The following is a 14,478-nucleotide window of genomic DNA, read 5'->3' as shown; positions in this document are numbered from 1 at the left end:
ATTATCTGAACCATTCTGACATCGGACCGTCGTCCTCATATCCTCGGAACAGGAGGTTATATTGTCATCAAGGCTTTATATAGGAAGGGAGAGTAGGGCGTGTTTGAAAAGATTTATAACCCATGTCCCTTCACAGGGGCGGGCCACTGATTGAGCAGAGCCCTAGCCTTATGAAAACCCATATCTCTCATTTGGAAGCTAAAATTACATTTCATCCCAACACGAATAATTTCATATTCAAACATTTAAATTGAACAACTATTCCATGTGAATCCGACAAAATCTGATGTGTAGACTTTACACTGTAGAGTTTATGTCATCGTATCATTAATGAGAATGTCTCAGATGACAACCAAACTGACATCATATTCATTAAGTACCACCGCATATGTTCAATTGGTCGGATTACCAGAATATAGTTCATTTCCCCCCACCTTCTGATGTTCCCAGAATCTCTATGTTAACCAAGGGGTTTGCAAATGTAACATCAGTAGGGTAGAGAGAGGAAAAAGGGGGGAAGAGGTATTTATGACGGTCATAAACCTACCCCCCAGGCCAACGTCATGACAGTGGTGACAGTGTTTCCTAGCCTCAGTGCAGTGGGCAGCTGGGAGGAGGTGCTCTTATTTCCCATGGACTTTACAGTGTCCCAGAACTTTTTTGAGTTTGCACTACAGGATGCAAATTTCTGCTTGAAAAAGCTAGCCTTAGCTTTCCTAACTGCCTGTGTATATTGGTTTCTAACTTCCCTTCATTTGCATGAAGACCATTTAAATCTCATTTCTATCAATCAGACACAAGATTCCTTCATGTTGGAATGTTGTTCTCTGAAGGTATTTATAAAGGTATGTAGTGTCTGGGAAAAAATTACACCAATAAAAAGCAAGTAAGTCAGCTTCAGAGACACAGTATGTTTTAGTGTTTTAGGGGGTAGGGATTAGAGGACGGAGTTTGTAAACGTACAGTTTCTTAATCATCTCCCATGAGTGTGTTTATTTGCTAAAAATAAATCAATGAATGACTAATAAGTTGTTAATATGGACAGAAACAATGGAACCATGCATACGATTTGGAATTAAACAAGCAGCATCTGTGTGCCTCTCCTAACTGAGATCTAGCCACTGATTGGTTGGGTGGTGTACACAAGCTCAGTGTCTTTCCACCAGAAATGAATGGCCAGAAATATTTCAGAACTAAAATGCAGGAAAGGGGTTTATTACCTCACTGGTACAGACTGAGTTGAGGTTTGTATTATTTTTATTTTACCCCTCGTCTCTAAACCAGCCGTTACTTCCCAAAAAACCCTATTATGCACACCATCGCCTGGCTCGAAGTTCAGTATGAACAACAACCATTTCTAGCCCGTACAGCCAGACCTCCCCCAGTTCTGTTACTGGCACAGTTTAGAGACATGGAATAATTTAACACTGCATCATGATGCCAGTGTTCTAAACTAAACTTTCCAGAATTTAAAATATCCTGGCAGACCATAATGGGCCTGTAACTGAACCTCACTCTCAAGCAACTGCTAAGTTAGATTTCTGGTCAAACCTCACTAGTTAATACCATTGCATGAGGCATCTCAAATAGAGCTATCCACAATTTCCCCCATTTTTGAAATGTTTGCAAATGGTATATATTCAGGTGGATACAATGCTCCTACCCAAGTCTCTTTTGCCCTAAAAAGTGAAGGTATATATTTATGTACCCACAATTCACAGGCCTATCTCTTGGGAACGGATGCAGGCATATGTGTGTCAACATGTCACTGCAGAGATTCCTCACAGGCTCATTATTGCAATGGGACTTTATGAGTCCTGTGGAGCGCTGCACTACCCTGCCTCTGCCAGCATATTGGGCTATCTGGCTGAGTGTGTGCACTGTCTGTCATTAAGTTCCAAGCTTATATGGATTATTAGCCTTGGATAGTGACTCAACGCCTTTATGAGTTATCCACTCAGATCGTTGGCCTACAGGGCACTTCACTTCTGATGGCTCATTGTGGAAGAGAGAAAAACTATTATTACACAGACTGTTCTCTCTGATCCCGCATGGCAAGTGGTACTAGAGCGCCAAGTCTAGGTCCAAAAGGCTTCTTAACAGTTTCTACCCTCATGCCATAAGACTCTTGAAAGTTAACCAAAGGGCTACCCAGACCCCTCTTTACGCTGCTGCTACTCTGTTTATTATCTATGCATGGTCACTTTAACTCATATTACCTCAATTACCTCGACTAACGGTGCTCCCGCACATTGACTCTGTACCGGGACCCACTGTATATAGCCTGCACATTGACTCTGTACCGGGACCCACTGTATATAGCCTGCACATTGACTCTGTACCGGGACCCCTGTATATAGCCTGCACATTGACTCTGTACCGGGACCCACTGTATATAGCCTGCACATTGACTCTGTACCGGGACCCACTGTATATAGCCTGCACATTGACTCTGTACCGGTAGCCCCTGTATATAGCCTGCACATTGACTCTGTACCGGTAGCCCCTGTATATAGCCTGCACATTGACTCTGTACCGGTAGCCCCTGTATATAGCCTGCACATTGACTCTGTACCGGTAGCCCCTGTATATAGCCTGCACATTGACTCTGTACCGGTACCCCTGTATATAGCCTGCACATTGACTCTGTACCGGTAGCCCCTGTATATAGCCTGCACATTGACTCTGTACCGGTAGCCCCTGTATATAGCCTGCACATTGACTCTGTACCGGTAGCCCCTGTATATAGCCTGCACATTGACTCTGTACCGGTACCCCCTGTATATAGCCTGCACATTGACTCTGTACCGGTAGCCCCTGTATATAGCCTGCACATTGACTCTGTACCGGTACCCCCTGTATATAGCCTGCACATTGACTCTGTACCGGTAGCCCCTGTATATAGCCTGCACATTGACTCTGTACCGGTAGCCCCTGTATATAGCCTCCACATTGACTCTGTACCGGTAGCCCCTGTATATAGCCTCCACATTGACTCTGTACCGGTATCCCCTGTATATAGCCTCCACATTGACTCTGTACCGGTAGCCCCTGTATATAGCCTGCACATTGACTCTGTACCGGTAGCCCCTGTATATAGCCTCCACATTGACTCTGTACCGGTAGCCCCTGTATATAGCCTCCACATTGACTCTGTACCGGTAGCCCCTGTATATAGCCTCCACATTGACTCTGTACCGGTAGCCCCTGTATATAGCCTCCACATTGACTCTGTACCGGTAGCCCCTGTATATAGCCTCCACATTGACTCTGTACCGGTAGCCCCTGTATATAGCCTGCACATTGACTCTGTACCGGTAGCCCCTGTATATAGCCTCCACATTGACTCTGTACCGGTAGCCCCTGTATATAGCCTCCACATTGACTCTGTACCGGTACCCCTGTATATAGCCTCCACATTGACTCTGTACCGGTAGCCCCTGTATATAGCCTCCACATTGACTCTGTACCGGTAGCCCCTGTATATAGCCTCCACATTGACTCTGTACCGGTATCCCCTGTATATAGTCTCCACATTGACTCTGTACCGGTAGCCCCTGTATAAAGCCTCCACATTGACTCTGTACTGGTATCCCCTGTATATAGCCTCCACATTGACTCTGTACCGGTAGCCCCTGTATAAAGCCTCCACATTGACTCTGTACCGGTAGCCCCTGTATATAGTCTCCACATTGACTCTGTACCGGTAGCCCCTGTATATAGCCTCCACATTGACTCTGTACTGGTACCCCTTGTATATAGCCTCCACATTGACTCTGTACCGGTAGCCCCTGTATATAGCCTCCACATTGACTCTGTACCGGTAGCCCCTGTATATAGCCTCCACATTGACTCTGTACCGGTAGCCCCTGTATATAGCCTCCACATTGACTCTGTACCGGTAGCCCCTGTATATAGCCTCCACATTGACTCTGTACCGGTAGCCCCTGTATATAGCCTCCACATTGACTCTGTACCGGTAGCCCCTGTATATAGCCTGCACATTGACTCTGTACCGGTACCCCTGTATATAGCCTCCACATTGACTCTGTACCGGTAGCCCCTGTATATAGCCTCCACATTGACTCTGTACCGGTAGCCCCTGTATATAGCCTGCACATTGACTCTGTACCGGTACTCCCCTGTATATAGCCTCCACATTGACTCTGTACCGGTACCCCCTGTATATAGCCTCCACATTGACTCTGTACCGGTAGCCCCTGTATATAGCCTGCACATTGACTCTGTACCGGTAGCCCCTGTATATAGCCTCCACATTGACTCTGTACCGGTACCCCTGTATATAGCCTCCACATTGACTCTGTACCGGTAGCCCCTGTATATAGCCTCCACATTGACTCTGTACCGGTAGCCCCTGTATATAGCCTCCACATTGACTCTGTACCGGTAGCCCCTGTATATAGCCTATAGCCACATTGACTCTGTACCGGTAGCCCCTGTATATAGCCTCCACATTGACTCTGTACCGGTAGCCCCTGTATATAGCCTCCACATTGACTCTGTACCGGTAGCCCCTGTATATAGCCTCCACATTGACTCTGTACCGGTAGCCCCTGTATATAGCCTCCACATTGACTCTGTACCGGTAGCCCCTGTATATAGCCTGCACATTGACTCTGTACCGGTAGCCCCTGTATATAGCCTCCACATTGACTCTGTACCGGTAGCCCCTGTATATAGCCTGCACATTGACTCTGTACCGGTAGCCCCTGTATATAGCCTCCACATTGACTCTGTACCGGTACCCCCTGTATATAGCCTCCACATTGACTCTGTACCGGTACCCCCTGTATATAACCTCCACATTGACTCTGTACCGGTACCCCCTGTATATAGCCTCCACATTGACTCTGTACCGGTACCCCCTGTATATAGCCTCCACATTGACTCTGTACCGGTACCCTCTGTATATAGCCTCCACATTGACTCTGTACCGGTAGCCCCTGTATATAGCCTGCACATTGACTCTGTACCGGTAGCCCCTGTATATAGCCTCCACATTGACTCTGTACCGGTAGCCCCTGTATATAGCCTCCACATTGACTCTGTACCGGTAGCCCCTGTATATAGCCTCCACATTGACTCTGTACCGGTACCCTCTGTATATAGCCTGCACATTGACTCTGTACCGGTACACCCTGTATAGAGCCTCCACATTGACTCTGTACCGGTAGCCCCTGTATATAGCCTCCACATTGACTCTGTACCGGTAGCCCCTGTATATAGCCTCCACATTGACTCTGTACCGGTAGCCCCTGTATATAGCCTCCACATTGACTCTGTACCGGTACCCCCTGTATATAGCCTCCACATTGACTCTGTACCGGTAGCCCCTGTATATAGCCTCCACATTGACTCTGTACCGGTAGCCCCTGTATATAGCCTCCACATTGACTCTGTACCGGTACCCCCTGTATATAGCCTCCACATTGACTCTGTACCGGTAGCCCCTGTATATAGCCTCCACATTGACTCTGTACCGGTAGCCCCTGTATATAGCCTCCACATTGACTCTGTACCGGTAGCCTCTGTATATAGCCTCCACATTGACTCTGTACCGGTAGCCCCTGTATATAGCCTCCACATTGACTCTGTACCGGTACCCCCTGTATATAGCCTCCACATTGACTCTGTACCGGTACCCCTGTATATAGCCTCCACATTGACTCTGTACCGGTAGCCTCTGTATATAGCCTCCACATTGACTCTGTACCGTTACCCCCTGTATATAGCCTCCACATTGACTCTGTACTGGTACCCCCTGTATATAGCCTCCACATTGACTCTGTACCGTTACCCCCTGTATATAGCCTCCACATTGACTCTGTACTGGTACCCCCTGTATATAGCCTCCACATTGACTCTGTACCGTTACCCCTGTATATAGCCTGCACATTGACTCTGTACTGGTACCCCCTGTATATAGCCTCCACATTGACTCTGTACCGTTACCCCCTGTATATAGCCTCCACATTGACTCTGTACCGGTAGCCCCTGTATATAGCCTCCACATTGACTCTGTACCGTTACCCCTGTATATAGCCTGCACATTGACTCTGTACTGGTACCCCCTGTATATAGCCTCCACATTGACTCTGTACCGTTACCCCTGTATATAGCCTCCACATTGACTCTGTACCGGTAGCCCCTGTATATAGCCTGCACATTGACTCTGTACCGGTACCCCCTGTATATAGCCTCCACATTGACTCTGTACCGGTACCCCCTGTATATAGCCTCCACATTGACTCTGTACCGGTAGCCCCTGTATATAGCCTCCACATTGACTCTGTACCGGTAGCCCCTGTATATAGCCTCCACATTGACTCTGTACCGGTACCCCTGTATATAGCCTCCACATTGACTCTGTACCGGTAGCCCCTGTATATAGCCTCCACATTGACTCTGTACCGGTAGCCCCTGTATATAGCCTCCACATTGACTCTGTACCGGTAGCCCCTGTATATAGCCTCCACATTGACTCTGTACCGGTACCCCCTGTATATAGCCTCCACATTGACTCTGTACCGGTACCCCCTGTATATAGCCTCCACATTGACTCTGTACCGGTAGCCTCTGTATATAGCCTCCACATTGACTCTGTACCGTTACCCCCTGTATATAGCCTCCACATTGACTCTGTACTGGTACCCCCTGTATATAGCCTCCACATTGACTCTGTACCGTTACCCCCTGTATATAGCCTCCACATTGACTCTGTACTGGTACCCCCTGTATATAGCCTCCACATTGACTCTGTACCGTTACCCCTGTATATAGCCTGCACATTGACTCTGTACTGGTACCCCCTGTATATAGCCTCCACATTGACTCTGTACCGTTACCCCCTGTATATAGCCTCCACATTGACTCTGTACCGGTACCCCCTGTATATAGTCTCCACATTGACTCTGTACCGGTACCCCCTGTATATAGCCTCCACATTGACTCTGTACCGGTACCCCCTGTATATAGCCTCCACATTGACTCTGTACCGGTAGCCCCTGTATATAGCCTCCACATTGACTCTGTACCGTTACCCCTGTATATAGCCTCCACATTGACTCTGTACCAGTAGCCCCTGTATATAGCCTCCACATTGACTCTGTACCGTTACCCCCTGTATATAGCCTCCACATTGACTCTGTACCAGTAGCCCCTGTATATAGCCTCCACATTGACTCTGTACCAGTAGCCCCTGTATATAGCCTGCACATTGACTCTGTACTGGTACCCCCTGTATATAGCCTCCACATTGACTCTGTACCGTTACCCCCTGTATAGCCTCACTATTGTTATTTTACTGCTGCTGTTTAATTATCTGTTACTCTTTCTATTTTTTTTAAACTTATCTATTTTTTTTACTTAAAATCTTTTTCTTAACTTCTTAAAGCATTGTTGGCTTGTAAGTAAGCATTTCACTGTAATGTCCACTACACCTGTTGTATTCGGTGCATGTGACAAATAAAATTTGATTTGATCACATATGCGCTCTAAGTGTGGGTAATTCCTCCCAGGGGCCTCATCCACATATGGTCCATCTCACACTAAACTTTAGCAGGGTTATTATTCCTTAATGTTTCATGACAAGTGTCATGACTGTCCTGTAAGGATCCAAATAGGTCAGATCAGCTTTGCAATAAATAACTTCAACCAGACCCTCTCTCACCCGCAGAGGGGGGGGAAGGGAACTGGTGGGGGGTTGACAGCTTACGCTCTGTGGTAAATCAAGGACAGAACATTCAACTATCTCCCTCTCCAAATTCACCGAAGGAATGAGTCTTTGTTTCAACAGACATTTTCCCGACGAAACTCTAACACGTTCTAAAGCGATTACTGGAACAATATTTCGAACATAGAATGTGGGGAATGGGAAGAGGTGACCTAAAAGATCACTGATGTTGGTTTGGTTGTTATTTTGTGATGTTATTAAAAATGTTATAAAGGAAATACTATAACTTGAAAAGTATGCACACTTTATGTGTGAAGTGTCCATCCAATGCGTGCATGAAATATGAAAAATGATGACAGTGATTTCATTAAGAGAGGGATGTGATTTTAGAAACTATAGGAAATTGTTTCTATAACTTTGTACAAATAAGTAGTCGCCACCCCCTTGAGTGAGGTCAGAGAGCGTGTCAGCCGGACGGAACCACCCGTTTTGAAGAACTGTTTAAAATGATGGGTTAAGAATTAACATATCAGACCAGAAAGACGTTGAGCTGCAGTTCACATTTAAAGTGGTTTAAACTTTGAATCTCAACACGAGGTAGAGACAATAAAGTTACTTCCCGTACAATCACTGGTACGGCTGATTAGCTGTCCTAAGTAAGGTATGTAGAAAAGCGAATTTAAGTGGGACCATTCTACTACTCTCATCACCCCATTGGGAACCATCGACACGGCTGGCTAGCCTATCTTCAAAGAAGCATTTCCAGAGCAAATAGAAGTAGAATAAACTCTGTAATTCTGTTCAGGACTACACAACAATTCACCGGATACCAGATGACAGCATAGGAGAACAACAGTAGAAGATGGGTGGGGACACCTTTTGGACAATCGGAGCCTTACAAGCATGCCGCAAAAAGGCCCAACACCTGTGCAAAGTATATGTATACTGTGCAAAGTATATGATTACTGTGAGAGTCGTTTCTAAACTGTACCAAGGTATTATGTCTCTGTCCCTCTGTCCTCCCCCTCTCCATCTCTTTTGTAACAAGCCGCCATATTGTATCAGTCCGCTAGGGACCCGTTTCTAATGTATTAAGTGTGTATGTTTATCCTGTGTTACCATTTAGTTAGCTAATAAATAAATAATTCAACCAATTTGTGTAGTACTGAAGGCTGTGGTTTTGGCAGATGCAGGAGGTTACGACTGTTCAGAATGATGATATGATAAGAAGTTATGATTACTAAGTTGACTGTTTATAGATGTGATAGGTTAAACAAATGTGGTTTCTAATGACAATTGAAATGTACAAACTATGGCATAAGGGAACAATGAGCGGATAAGAGGCAATTCGTAATTTCGATTAAGACATTAATTAATGAGCAATCTAAAAAAGGACATAGTCAATATAACTAATTGTTCAGCACTTTTAAAATGTACAGCGACAGAATTGAGAACATGGGCCGTTCTTACAGTATTCCCCCTGTACAACAAGTCAGAACCATAGGATAAATAAAGGGGCATATAAGCAGACAATGAAAGCTCTTACAATATTCAATGATGATATTTCTCTAAAACAGGCTATTGGCTATATGTGCACCACCAAGTCAGAACAGTAGGCTAAGTTATACATTTACATTTACATTTAAGTCATTTAGCAGACGCTCTTATCCAGAGCGACTTACAAATTGGTGCATTCACCTTATGACATCCAGTGGAACAGTAGTGCATCTAAATCTTTTAAGGGGGGGGTTGAGAGGGATTACTTTATCCTATCCTAGGTATTCCTTAAAGAGGTGGGGTTTCAGGTGTCTCCGGAAGGTGGTGATTGACTCCGCTGTCCTGGCGTCGTGAGGGAGTTTGTTCCACCATTGGGGGGCCAGAGCAGCGAACAGTTTTGACTGGGCTGAGCGGGAACTGTACTTCCTCAGTGGTAGGGAGGCGAGCAGGCCAGAGGTGGATGAACGCAGTGCCCTTGTTTGGGTGTAGGGCCTGATCAGAGCCTGGAGGTACTGAGGTGCCGTTCCCCTCACAGCTCCGTAGGCAAGCACCATGGTCTTGTAGCGGATGCGAGCTTCAACTGGAAGCCAGTGGAGAGAGCGGAGGAGCGGGGTGACGTGAGAGAACTTGGGAAGGTTGAACACCAGACGGGCTGCGGCGTTCTGGAGGAGTTGTAGGGGTTTAATGGCACAGGCAGGGAGCCCAGCCAACAGCGAGTTGCAGTAATCCAGACGGGAGATGACAAGTGCCTGGATTAGGACCTGCGCCGCTTCCTGTGTGAGGCAGGGTCGTACTCTGCGGATGTTGTAGAGCATGAACCTACAGGAACGGGCCACCGCCTTGATGTTAGTTGAGAACGACAGGGTGTTGTCCAGGATCACGCCAAGGTTCTTAGCGCTCTGGGAGGAGGACACAATGGAGTTGTCAACCGTGATGGCGAGATCATGGAACGGGCAGTCCTTCCCCGGGAGGAAGAACAGCTCCGTCTTGCCGAGGTTCAGCTTGAGGTGGTGATCCGTCATCCACACTGATATATCTGCCAGACATGCAGAGATGCGATTCGCCTCCTGGTCATCAGAAGGGGGAAAGGAGAAGATTAATTGTGTGTCGTCTGCATAGCAATGATAGGAGAGACCATGTGAGGTTATGACAGAGCCAAGTGACTTGGTGTATAGCGAGAATAGGAGAGGGCCTAGAACAGAGCCCTGGGGGACACCAGTGGTGAGAGCACGTGGTGTGGAGACGGATTCTCGCCACGCCACCTGGTAGGAGCGACCTGTCAGGTAGGACGCAACCAAGCGTGGGCCGCGCCGGAGATGCCCAACTCGGAGAGGGTGGAGAGGAGGATCTGATGGTTCACAGTATCGAAGGCAGCCGATAGGTCTAGAAGGATGAGAGCAGAGGAGAGAGAGTTAGCTTTAGCAGTGCGGAGCGCCTCCGTGATACAGAGAAGAGCAGTCTCAGTTGAATGACTAGTCTTGAAACCTGACTGATTTGGATCAAGAAGGTCATTCTGAGAGAGATAGCGGGAGAGCTGGCCAAGGACGGCACGTTCAAGAGTTTTGGAGAGAAAAGAAAGAAGGGATACTGGTCTGTAGTTGTTGACATCGGAGGGATCGAGTGTAGGTTTTTTCAGAAGGGGTGCAACTCTCGCTCTCTTGAAGACGGAAGGGACGTAGCCAGCGGTCAGGGATGAGTTGATGAGCGAGGTGAGGTAAGGGAGAAGGTCTCCGGAAATGGTCTGGAGAAGAGAGGAGGGGATAGGGTTCAAGCGGGCAGGTTGTTGGGCGGCCGGCCGTCACAAGACGCGAGATTTCATCTGGAGAGAGAGGGGAGAAAGAGGTCAGAGCACAGGGTAGGGCAGTGAGCAGAACCAGCGGTGTCGTTTGACTTAGCAAACGAGGATCGGATGTCGTCGACCTTCTTTTCAAAATGGTTGACGAAGTCATCTGCAGAGAGGGAGAAGGGGGGGGGGAGGATTCAGGAGGGAGGAGAAGGTTGCAAAGAGCTTCCTAGGGTTAGAGGCAGATGCTTGGAATTTAGAGTGGTAGAAAGTGGCTTTAGCAGCAGAGAGAGAAGAGGAAAATGTAGAGAGGAGGGAGTGAAAGGATGTCTGGTCCGCAGGGAGGCGAGTTTTCCTCCATTTCCGCTCGGCTGCCCGGAGCCCTGTTATGAGGGGGAAAGGGACAAAGTTATTAGGGTGAGGCATATGGGCTACTAACAGTTACTACACAACATATACTTAGTATTACTTTCTTAGCTAGAGTATACGTATCTCCCTGGAAAATTACATAATTTATGCAGCAGCATATTAGACATTTCTGGTCTCACCTTGTTGTGCTGTGCTCACTTGAACAGGAAGGTGGCACGGCAGTCCTTCCTGGCATTCTCTGGATTTATGATGCTTTCAAGACAACTGGGAACTCGGGAAAAAACAAGGTTGAATCATGACATCTTCAGGTCAGAGCTCTAGAAAGAGGCCTGAGTTCCTAATGTGGAATTTCGAGCCGGATGACTGTTCAAAACTTGATTTCCCAGTTGTCTTGAACTCACTGAAGTCTGAGATTTCCCAGTTCAGAGTTTCCATGTGTTTTGAATGCAGCAGAAGTCATGTCATGCTGGTTGATAACATGGCCAATGTATTCAACCTTTTCTGGCCCATGGTGTTGCATGTGAATGTTTATCCTTTTACGCTTGGAAAAGAGACACTTAAACCCAGACTTGGACCACACACCTTCTCCATTGAATAGCAGGCTATTGATTGCTTTGCAACACTTGCAGTTAGCCACTGATTCCTTCCACTTCCAACTTGTTGTGTAATGTTTATGTCCAATGGTCGATGAGCACCGATACACTTTATCTGTAATTTCTCGTCATATGACAAGGATAGAAAAGGATTTTCCAGTAGATTGTCAACTTTATTCATGATTATGACTGCTTGTCTAGCTTGCTAGCTAAGGTTTTGTAAGTATGACCAATGAAAGCTACGGTAGCTATAACGTGATTTGACATAATTTTATCAGTGGACAATGACCTTGAGCCTTCTTGGATGGGCACTTCTAATGTAAATATGTGGCAGCACACAAGAGGCTTGTATTTTCGAGCTCTTCTGTAGTTTTTGCGGTGCCATAGTGTCCCAATGAGTGACAGAACACTGAGTCAATCAAGGCACATCTAGAGAACACTACCAACGTGTAACAGTATAACTTTAGACCGTCCCCTCGCCCATACCCGGGCGCGAACCGGGGACCCTCTGCACACATCAACAACAGTCACCCTCGAAGCATCGTTACCCATCGCTCCACAAAAGCCCTTACAGAGCAAGGGGAACCACTACTTCAAGGTCTCAGAGCAAGTGATGTCACCGATTGAAACGCTATTTAGCTATTTAGCTACTACATCAAGCTTGTGACTTTACAAACTTGTTGGACGCACATTTGCAGTTTATTCTGGTCGTGTTTCGGATTATGTTGTGCCCAATAAAAATGAATGGTAAATAATGTATTGGGACATTTGGAGTTACTTTTATTGTAAATAAGAACAGAAAATGGCTGTGTATGAAATCTGGCTTGCCTACTGCTTACTTAAACTGCATGGGCCTACTGTGTACTAGTCGCACTACTTACTATTTAGAACGTACTGTTTAGTAAAAATGTATGTAGTGATTAACAAATATCATATAATGCTCAATTGCGTTGATTTCTGCCATTCGTTAATTTTGTCCATGTCGTCAACAATCTAAGCCTCTGTTTACCCCATAGTTGCACACGCGTCAGCATTGACTGATTATGTTGAATGAAGGTCCCCAGTCCCCCTCTCTAACTTCCCGTTAATCTGTTTTCCTGCTGTAAAATAAATAAGGAGAAGGAAGGGGTGGTGTGTGAGAAAACAAAAATGACCAATGAGCGTTCATGTTTTTGGGATACTTTAATTCCTCATCTTTCTTCGGCTGGTTCCCAAGCCGGGTTGTGTTCATACCAAAGGGTACCTTCTTAAATCTTTGCAATCCTAACATACTCACTAATTCTCCATTAGCAATGACCTCATATGAGCGGTGTAGTGTGGCCCCTTATCACCATTTAAGGTTGGTTAAAAAAAAAGGTCACTACCCATTTCCAATGTATCATGAATGCATTCATAGGGGTTTATGAATTTTTATGTAGCCACAATCTTTTGTGAATGCTGACAGCAAGTGATAATGAATGAAAAGATCATTACAACACAAGGTCAGGGATGAATGCCACTATGGAGTATTGATTAGAGAGATCGATAAACACATATTGAAAGATTATTGGAATCTGTGTGGGTAGCTGGACAGGTAGGATGACAGACAATGAAGGTGAACAGGTGTCACGGGTCAGGTGACAGAGGAATGGATGAGACTGAGGCAGGAATTCCTTTAACCATAAAGTGGTATATTTACTGGGTAGTCTGTCTGTGCTACATAACAAAGGAAACAGAATAACATGTATCCGATCAAATTCATAATCACAAAGGTCAAATCATAACAATCATTTTAATTTGGTAATTCAATTAGGTAATTCAGCAATTCAGTTCAATAAGAAGTCAATGGGAATCATCATTGAGTCATTTAGGCTCATAATTATTCATCGTAATCAGGAGAATAATAATACAATAATCAGTGATCGGTATTCAATCTATAATCTCCATCAGTTCGATATCAGAATTGATCAGTTCAGCAAACAATAATGACGTTTCATATTTCACCATTTCAAGTTTGTGTTCATATGTACATGTAATTACATTACATATGACAATATATCAATGGCATAATTGGCCTGTGATGATCTGTAGGGCCGTGATCATTAAGCAATAGGTTTGAAGCATGCTCTCCATGCCGCGCCCTGCAGTAATAACTATAAACAATAACTGATGGCCCGCTCTCCCGATCACAACAGATAGTTCAGATGAAAGGTTCAGATTCGGTGGATTCATGGACGCACAGAACTTCTGGATTAGACGGAGTTAAGGAAGAGACAGCAGCGTGATCGGGCGATGGCGATTTCCTCCTGAAGTTGAGATCTGTTGGACATTTCCACCTGACCTAATTAAAGCGCCCCTGGCCCAGCTGAGTAGGTGGCCATGAATTAAATAATTATTCCATGGGCCTTTTCTACATATACACTATAATATCTCTGACATGAGGAAAAATATGTCATTGAGGCAGACCCTTGGATGTGTTGCACATACAGAACATACAGTATCTTTCCCATGGCCCTTGATACCTTATAGGTTCTGAATGGTTGATGTCACAAAACACTATCATG

Source organism: Oncorhynchus nerka, linkage group LG21 (genome assembly GCF_034236695.1).
Source record: "Oncorhynchus nerka isolate Pitt River linkage group LG21, Oner_Uvic_2.0, whole genome shotgun sequence".
Taxonomy (NCBI): domain Eukaryota; kingdom Metazoa; phylum Chordata; class Actinopteri; order Salmoniformes; family Salmonidae; genus Oncorhynchus; species Oncorhynchus nerka.
Note: the sequence above shows the minus strand (reverse complement) of the source record.